Source organism: Schistosoma mansoni (genome assembly GCF_000237925.1).
Source record: "Schistosoma mansoni, WGS project CABG00000000 data, chromosome 1 unplaced supercontig 0034, strain Puerto Rico, whole genome shotgun sequence".
NCBI lineage: Eukaryota > Metazoa > Platyhelminthes > Trematoda > Strigeidida > Schistosomatidae > Schistosoma > Schistosoma mansoni.
In genome coordinates, this window is record NW_017385988.1 from 801,721 (window position 1) to 811,458 (window position 9,738).

The 9,738-nt window shown below is 32.8% G+C and overlaps 1 non-coding gene across 1 annotated transcript; it reads right to left on the reverse strand.

Moving 5' to 3' along the window:
- Positions 1–1,330: 1,330 nt before the first annotated feature.
- Smp_tRNA_00556_Gln_TTG.1.1 lies at positions 1,331–1,396 on the reverse strand. The gene has a single exon. It is a non-coding gene (tRNA).
- Positions 1,397–9,738: the final 8,342 nt, after the last annotated feature.

A 9,738-nucleotide genomic window follows, 5' to 3' on the forward strand; every position in this document is an offset into this window, starting at 1 on the left:
TCACTTAGATCAATCCTATAAAAGTGAAGTTTAAAAGGTTTAATCTGATGAGAAAATGTAATTACTAGGTAAACAACAAATGGTTGTATAGGGTAAGTGAAAATATAATAAGAATCAATAATCTCCATAGAATATACCATAATGTGAACTAATTATAGTACTCATAAAGGATGACTTCAATATTTTAATAATATAATAGTAGACCATCTAATATATGTTTTGTTGACAAGCGGTATATTGACATAAATCTGAAATTGTAAATGGTTTGAATAATTTTTTCTGGTTAGTATTTTTTAGCGAGTTGGTTTTCTGCGGGATGGAGTCGCTAACCCCATGCCCAACCCTCCTCCTCTACCCGGGCTTGGGACCGGCAGGAGCCCCTGGAGGAGCTACAAGCGGAGCTAAGATCATGTGTAGTATCATCATGTGTGTCTGAAATTGAAAAGAATGGTGAGTTCATTCATAAATAATAACTTTACTAATGAGTGAATAAAGATAATTAGTAATGAATAACACTTTGTGAAAAAACTACTCTAAAATATTATGACAAGTAATTTGTTATTGTTATATCGATTGTGTGAGTGCCCAGTTTTTATATATGACGTTATACGACCACCAATTGGAGAGCAGTGATTTATCAACCGGATCCAGTGATACACGGGAACCGTACGAGTAACCTTGAGTACTTATCAGTCCTGCTATCTGCCTAGCCCAGTCAGTTAAGTCCACAACACCAATAACAGCCTCTGCAATATGAATCATTATTCATAAACATACTGGATTTATATACCAATCAAACAAACCACATCGTACCATAAAATAGAAGGTAACATTTGTACAAGATTTGGTCAAATTGGGTTGTGAATAGGGGGAACACTAATCAATAGACTGGGGATAACTCAAGAATAGTAAATCGTATAATAATAGTTCATAGGTCAAAACAAAGCTCATAATAAAAGAAACATGAATATGAATACTTAAGTTACTTAACAATTATACAATAGGAAATATACACATCACATTGGTCCATAGATAGTCTTCAAAGTTACCATTCATAATTCTCCACGGGATACAACATTTATCGACATTTCACTAAAACGCACCCTTCTAATTAATGTGAACAGTGTGTTTTACCATATGGAAATTTAATTAAAAACAATAGTGGCTACTTAAATAAAAACAGAGAGTTATTATTAACTGTTCAAAGTAAGATGAATTATTTATAAAATGGTAAGCAGAGATGAGTAGTGGCTAGTAGTAGAATCCAGGACGCGCGTTTTGTCCTACTTGGGACTCGTCAGCTGGATGTACCTGCATCTCAGAGTTGATGTTCACTCTGGGACTCGAACCCAGTACCCTCGCTTCAAACGCCATAGCGTTATCCACTCGGCCACTGAGTCTTGATAGCCACTTGCTTGTGCGGTGGGGTGAAGTTTAAATTCACTTAGCATTGTTTGTTTGAATCTTCCCATCGATTTGTTAGGACTGGAACTGCACAGTATGCACATATGCCAATTAGAGACTGACCAGTTCCAGTCCTAACAAATCGATGGGAAGATTCAAGCAAACAATATTGAAAGAATTTATTTATAAAATGGAATGAAATTCATTCTTTTTAGCCAGACTATCACATACTCATGAATAAAGTAACAATTTTCTTAAGTCCACAACGATTGATTACCGTTTATATGAAAATTGTTTATTTTGAAAATAGTTCTTATGTTTGACTGGTACAAGCTAGAATAGTATTTGAAACTATAAAACATTAGATAGATTATTCGTTCATAGCAGTTTTCAAACACGACCTGGTAAAGGATAAAACCTAGGATAATCTAAGTTCGCGGTAAACTGTTTGTCTTTTGATGACTGAGATGACATTTATTGATCTGTAGTTCTAATAACAGTCGATTTGTAATACTATTGAATGATCATCATAGCCATTAATGATATGTGTTTCATGTCTAACTTCTTTAAAGTTCACATTCCATGAGTTCACGCTAGAACTACTTAAATTCTTCCTAAAAGTAAAGCGTTCATAATGAGACTTTCATCAATGGCTACGTACCGTACATATTTTAAGTGTTTCAAATTGAAATGAAATAGTTGTCAAATAATACCTTTATTATAGTTGAGATCATGAGTCAATTGAAGATAGACAACCATGGAAAACCTGGAAGCACTGGACGGCCGTTTTGTCCTATTGTGGCACTCCTCAGCAGTGCGCATCCTAGATCGACATTTCGCGGGACTGTTTACAACAGCTTATCAGCTAAGAATGTAATTTGTTCACAGGCCGTCTTTTTGATGTTCATGAATTAATGTTATATATATATATATATAATCACAGGTTGATTATAGCGTGAAAACAAACAATACATCAGTATATATTTTCAAGTAATTATTCAGTATTCAAGTATATTCCACTTATATCATTCAAGTAGTTATCCCTTGTTTATAAAAACGATATTTTGGTTAGCCAAAGTGATTACAATGTTGTACAATAGTTAGAGAGAAAAAAAAGAGAAAGGGGTATCTATAATGTACTTCTTATTAACACTTTCAAACACATTTATAAATGAATAGGTATACTTATTGTTTGTTTTTTTTTGTTGTTAAGTGGTTGAAAACAAAAACAGATTTTACCTAGATACAATAAACATAATTAAGAATTTTATTGCGTTTAGAAATAAGTAAACACATATTCAATCTAACTGATCAACATGACAAGGAAAAAAAGGAAATTTATTCATAGAAAAAAATCAAAGGTAATCACGATAAACAATTGCATAAACAAGTGGACTCAGTAGATAAGTGGATAACGTGATGGAGTTTGAAGCGAACGGTAATATGTCCGAGTCCCAAAGTGAATATCAACTCGGAGATGTAGGCACATGCAGCTGACGAGTTCCCAATAGGATGGAACGAGCGTCCTGGATTCTACTGCTTGTCACTAATCCATCTTTGCTTATAATGACAAATCATTTCAAAGTAAATAGTTCGTTACTGTCATATAGAAGACTTTGGATAAGGTTGTTTTGTATCTGCAACTGACGATAATCTGTTTTCATAACAGACTTTAGAGAAATGTAGCGTGTTTGAAACATTTCATTTATCTTTGTAGATGACTTTAAAGGTAAATATTCTGTTGTAATAAAGTCATCATTACTAAAAAGGAACGTTATATTATCACACTTTAAATCAATCTATCACTACTTCCTTACATCTATATAAAAAAAATTGACTAAATTCTTTTGAGCAGAAAGATTATCACACCGATTTCCGCAGAAACAAGTGACCATATTATATAAATACTCAGACGTTTGAATATCGTTATCGATTCACATGGGTAAGTTACAGGATGCAAATTATAATTTAGATGTAGAGACACTATTTTTAGAAAGTCTGAAACATTTGTTTTCAGACATTTAACAGTTTAATCGTTGTAGAATCCAGTGTTTGTTTAAATTATGTTTTGTTAACACTGATAGGGGCTTCTTTGAGTATTTTCTTAGATGTACATTCATAAATCTTTGTGAATAAACGGTTTTGTAAAGCATGTTTTCCAGGAGGTTAATTTCTGACAATATTCGAATTTTCAAGTAATAGGAAAAATTATAAGGCTCACTTTTCTCAGCATGTTAACCGTTAAATAACCCTGTGGGACTATTCAACTAATTAACATAAATGCTATTATTATAAAATTACATTTATCAGTATTGAGATTTGTGGAGATTGTAGTATTTTCAGAGTTGAAACCACGAGTTAATCTAGCTAGACCACCAGTAAAAACTTGAAAGCACTGGAAATCGTTTCATTCTAGTATGGGACACTTCTACGGTCCCACATTCAAGACTCGAACACAAAGCCTTTGATCTCGCACGCAATCACTTAACCGCTAGACCACTGAGACGACACCTAAAAATGTTAATGCCTAGGTTTGATCAATGCATGATCTTGCACAACCCTTCATCCATTGCCTGAGGTGAATAACTATCTCACACCTGACACCTTAACACCATCGGATGTTGCCTTAGTAGTCTAGAGGTTATAGTGAAACCAAAGGTCTTAAGTTCAGTCTCGCATGCAGGACCGTAGATGAGAACTGCATAGAAGTCGCATACTAGGATCATACAGCTGTTTTATGTATCCATGTTTTCAATCATGGTCTAACTTAGATCGACTCGTGATTTCAACTCTAAATAAGAACATCTTATATTTAGACAATAAACTTTAATAATTCACTCTAAAATTCTCAATCTACTAAAGGAAAATTCTTTACCATTAAAATTTCTGCATTAACTATCAGAATAAAATGTCAAAATCCTACGTACTTTTTTGACATATTTAACTTGAACTAATGAAATTTTAATCTTTAAACACAACATAATCTTTCATAGTTGAAATCATGAGTAAATTGGAGCTAGACAACTATGGAAAACCTGGAGGCACTGGATGGCCATTTCGTCCTATTGTGGGACTCCTCAGAGGTACGCATCCACGATCCCACCTCGCAAGACTCGAACTCAGAACATACCAGTCTCTCACCAGAGCGCGAAGTTGAGCAAGCGTTCACCAATTGTCTTCAGTGAGTTGTTATCTCACAACAGACCTGGTTGAACTCCACTGATCATTGCTTCTCACTAGAACTCCAGGAAATATCTCTTGAAGTCAGTCACTAGTGAGTATATGTTGATTATAATCAAAAGGGATTTTGTGGAGATTTCAGTATCTTCATAATTAAAATCATAATCTGTAATATTATTTGTTTAAATTTTGTAAGGTAACTTCAGCGACCTTGAACTAAATTTTAAATTTAAATCTGTTTGTAAACAAATTATCATTTGATTACTATTATGATTATTATAATTAATAATTTCATTCGAGATTCTTTCCAGGTATTTTGATCGAAAGAAAAACAGTTTGCTCAATTCAATAAACCTTATCAACATTATGAATGAACATAAATATTGTTTGTTTTTGGTTTGTGAACTGTTATTTGTAAACAATATCTGCTTTGAGTTTACTTCATTCCACTAGTTTAAGTATAATAGATTGTTTTCTATTTAGGGTTTTTTCTATATTTTATATTACCCAGAATATATATTCATATTAGATATTAGGTGAATAAAGTCATATGATGTATACAAAATTTGAAAATCACCCAAAAATAAAAACCGAAAAAAAAAAACTTTCATGCTTCAATTGATCAGTGTAAAACTGATAAACTAACCCAAATGTTTTTATTCTCAATGATACGTGGTTATTTTATTTATCCCTCACCCTCTCTTCGTCCCTCTCTCCCTCCCTCTCTCTCTCTCTCTGTGCTTCCTCTTTTTTTAAGGCAGTAAATTAGGATTTTTTATAACTGATCAACCGTTCTTTTTTTTCTTCCTATTTCTAACTTAACGAAGCAGATAAACATAATGATTTGGCCGTAATAAGTAGTTAAACTTTAATGATATGTTATCATAAAGTAAATAATTGTTATTCAAGAGAAAGAAATATATATTGATAAACAGATTGATTATCAGTCAAATATTGAAACTTACAAATACACTTGATTAATCTCTGGGTAGTGATCAACATCATGTGTATCCTGTTCTTTTTAGTATTGATCGAATTCTATTGATCAAGTTATAAATGTGAACACTAGCTTAAGTGACTCGACATCTCGTGAACTATGTTGAGATATGGTAAGTAAAGATGGATAGTGGCTAGCAGTGGAATTCAGGACGCGCGTTTCGTCCTATCATCAATGGGAAGATTCAAACAAACAATACTAAGTGAATATAAACTTCAACCCATTGCACAAGCAAGTGGCTATCAGGACTCAGTAGATAAGTGGATAACGTGATGGCGTTTGAAGTGAACAGTACTGTGTTCGAGTCTCAGAGTGAACATCAACTCTGAGATACAGGTGCATCCAGCTGACGAGTCCCAAGTAGGACAAAACGCGCATCCTGGATTCCACTGCTAGCCACTATCCATCTTTGATTATAATGCTTTTGAATTTAGGCTATATCGAGGCAATACGCACAGTATTCCAATATGCCAATTAGAGACTGACTAGTTGCGGTCCTAAAACATCATGGGAAGATGCAAACAAACAATACCATGTTGAAATAGGTAGTGGGCAGGGTTCCTTGTCAACTATCTCGAACCACCAATTCAAGTTGACTAGTAATTAAGTTTAAAATGTACAAATGTTCTGTCTTGTATTAGTGTAGAAACTTATTGAAATAAGCAATGAACAAAGAACTATATTTTGACTCTTAGTGAAGTAGTCTGTACACACTACTGAATTAGGATATAATTCAGATGAAATGTTTTTTAAGTCTTCCATGGTTTTTATTCAACAATTCTCTCAACTGACTTCACTTGCAGACAAAGAATAGAAGACTAATGTTAAGTGAGGTATATAACAAAAACGATAAAAGAAAACAGTCTTTTGATTGAATCCCTATGCAAATAAGAGAACTATTTTTTAAAAATTACTGATCAAAGTCTGATGACTTTTTTTCTTTTTTGAGAACTGTGAACATCCTTATTCCCAATTCATCATGACTATTTTATAGATTTCAATTAGAGTTACTTTGTACAATGAAGCATTAAAAAGAAGAAAAAAAACACAAAAAAAAGGAAAGATTCATTAGACAATAGTTAAGAAGTATAGAACAATCCATTTTTGTACATAGTGTACAAGTCATATGATGCTTTTATGTACATTACATTATATAATTGTGTATTCGGAGTTTAAATAAATACTCATTCTATGATTACATAACTATGTTACATAACTTCTTTAATGTCTGAGTTAAGCATTCAAAAAGAAACAAGGTCGTTGAAATACACAGAAAAAGTAGAACTGATGAATAAAATACCACTTTTTTTATAATTTGTTTTAAAACTAATTCAATATATCTGACTGATTATCTTTATCAGTCAACTGATTAGAATCTATGTGATAATCTCTTTTGGATTATTTATTGTTATAGATGAATAATTGGTGAGATTGGAAAAAAACAAAACATTCTTGATGGTTAAATTCACTTGGTGTTGTTTACTTGTATCTTCTCATTGTTATTTAGAAGTGTAGTTGATCAGTCTCTTGTTGATATATGCACATCCTGTGCGGATTGCTTCGAAATTGACATAAGTCACAAGCTTTATAAGGAAAGATGGATAGTGGCTAGCAGTGTAGTTCAGGACGCACGTTTCGTCCTATTTAGGACTCGTCAGCTGGGTGTACCTTTATGCTTCAAACTTCACCCCATTATACAAGCAAGTGGCTATCAGGACTCAGTAGATAAGTGGATAACGTGATGGCTTTTGAAGCGAATAGTAATGGGTTCGAGTCCCAGAGTGAACATTAACACTGAGATGCAGGTACATCTCGAATAGGACGAAACGCACGTCCTGAATTCCACTGCTAGCCACTATCCATCTTTGATTATAAATTCTTGATCGTCTTTTTTACTTTCTTTTACTTTACATTGGATGTGTAGGATCTATTGAACGAAAGGAAGACTAATGCATGGAATGCCGTTTACGTAATCTTTTAAATAAACAGAAAATCCTGGAGAAAACTGTATGTAAGACTCGTTGCATTTGGATGGTTATTTTTAAAATTAGTTAATAACCTTGAGTATAAGTAGTGTTCCATAAATACAGGAAACCACATATTTGGTTATTTTTACTTTACCACTTTAATCTAAGCCCTTAAAATAGTTCGACAAAGTAATTGTATAGATCTGCAACACTAACTGTCTTTGGTGAGATAGACGTTGAAAATTAAAATTTACTGTTTATATATTTCAGCTGAGTATGAGACTTCTTAGCAGTCCACACTTGGAAACCGGCCAAGGAAAAACTCAGACCTCCAATGTTTTACTAATGAAGTCAGTATGTAGTGTAAAACAAAAAAAGGTTAACAGCCTTTCCAACTGTCAATAATAAATAATCTGAACCAGGCTTGGTAATATTTAAATGTCTCTAAAGTTTTTGATTATAACCAATATTACATTGAACACTTGGACATGAAAACGATTAAAATTAATTTCAGTCAAGAAAATCAACTGGAATATTCTTTTGGGATACCAGTACATCCAACCGAACAGTCTCAACTAAGACGTGATGCACATCTTGGATTCCACTTCTATTCCTATTCAATGATTTCTGATTACATAAGATATCTTCCCTTAATTAATTCAAATTTAGAATAATGATTTTGTTTTGAGTTTTGATTTAATTAATTTTCACAAGATATACCTTATCTATAAACATAATTCAAGTTTTTTCATAGTTGACATCATGAGTAAATTGAAGCTAGACCACCATGGAAAACCTGGAAGCACTGGACAGTCGTTTCGTCCTATTGTGGGACTCCTCAGCAGTACACCGTCCAGTGCTTTCAGGTTTCCCATGGTGGTCTAGCTTCAATGGACTCATGATCTCAACTATAAAAATACTGAAAGCTCCACAAAACCCCTTCTGATAATAATTCAAGTTAATTAATAAATAATTTCATATCCATTGTTTTCAAAGAAAAATTCAAATTAATATATCATTGGAAAGCCTATGAAAATCATTCAATTTGATAATAATCTATGTCACACTGCGCTGGATCATTTCATACATTGTCATTCTAGTTAACATTGTCAACATAAACATTTGATAGACCTTAAATCTCTTAACTAAAGAATATAATTTTAATAAATGTATTTATCAAAAGGGGTTTTGTGGATATTATAGTAACTTTGATTGTTGAGATTATGAATCAATTGAAGCTAAACCACCATGCAAAACCTGGAAGCACTGGATGGCCATTTCGTTTCAACTATCAAAATTACTATAATATCCACAAAACCCTTTCTGATGATAATAAACTTATGTTCACTAGTGACTGACTCCATGAGGTATTTACTGGAGTTCTAGTGAGAAGCAGTAACTATTGGAGTTCAAACAGGTCTGTTGGGAAATATCAACTCACTGAAGACAATGGTGGATGTGTCGCTCAATTTCATGGATCGGTTAGAGTTAGACATTAACATCGTTGGATGCCGGCCGGCTCAGTGATCTAGTGGTTAAGCGCTCGCGCGCGAAACTGATAGGTCTTGGATTTAAATCTCGCGAGACAGGGATCGTGGTTGCGCACTGCTGAAAAGTTCCATAATAGGACGAGACGGCCGTCAAGCGCTTCCAGGTTTTCCATGATGGTCTAGCTTCAATTGATTCATAATCTCAACTATCAAAATTCATTTACCTAAGTTACAAATATTCTCTATCTCTTCAAAAGCCTATGTCACGCAATGAATTCTTCTGGATAATCATTACAAAAAAAAAAACAAAAGTAATACTCACTAGTTGTTTATTTTTCATTTGAAATTCATCCATTATAAGCATTTATTGTTTAAATCATTAAAAAACTGTCAATTAATAGCTTATATTTTTCAAAATAATATGTTACTATGTATTCATACTAATCATCATCATTTTAACCTTGACAATAACATTATCATATTATGGAAAAGAAAAAAAAAGGTAACAATACTTCCCTTTATACAGTTAGTTCCCTTTATGCAGTTAATTCTCTTTATATGTAAACAAGTCAGGAAAACATATTTGAGTAAACAAAAATAAAGAAAATTTATATGCATTTTTAAAATAAAACAGAAATCACAGTTCACTGAACAGTAAATATGATAATATGTATATATAAATGATTAAAACGACCTTATT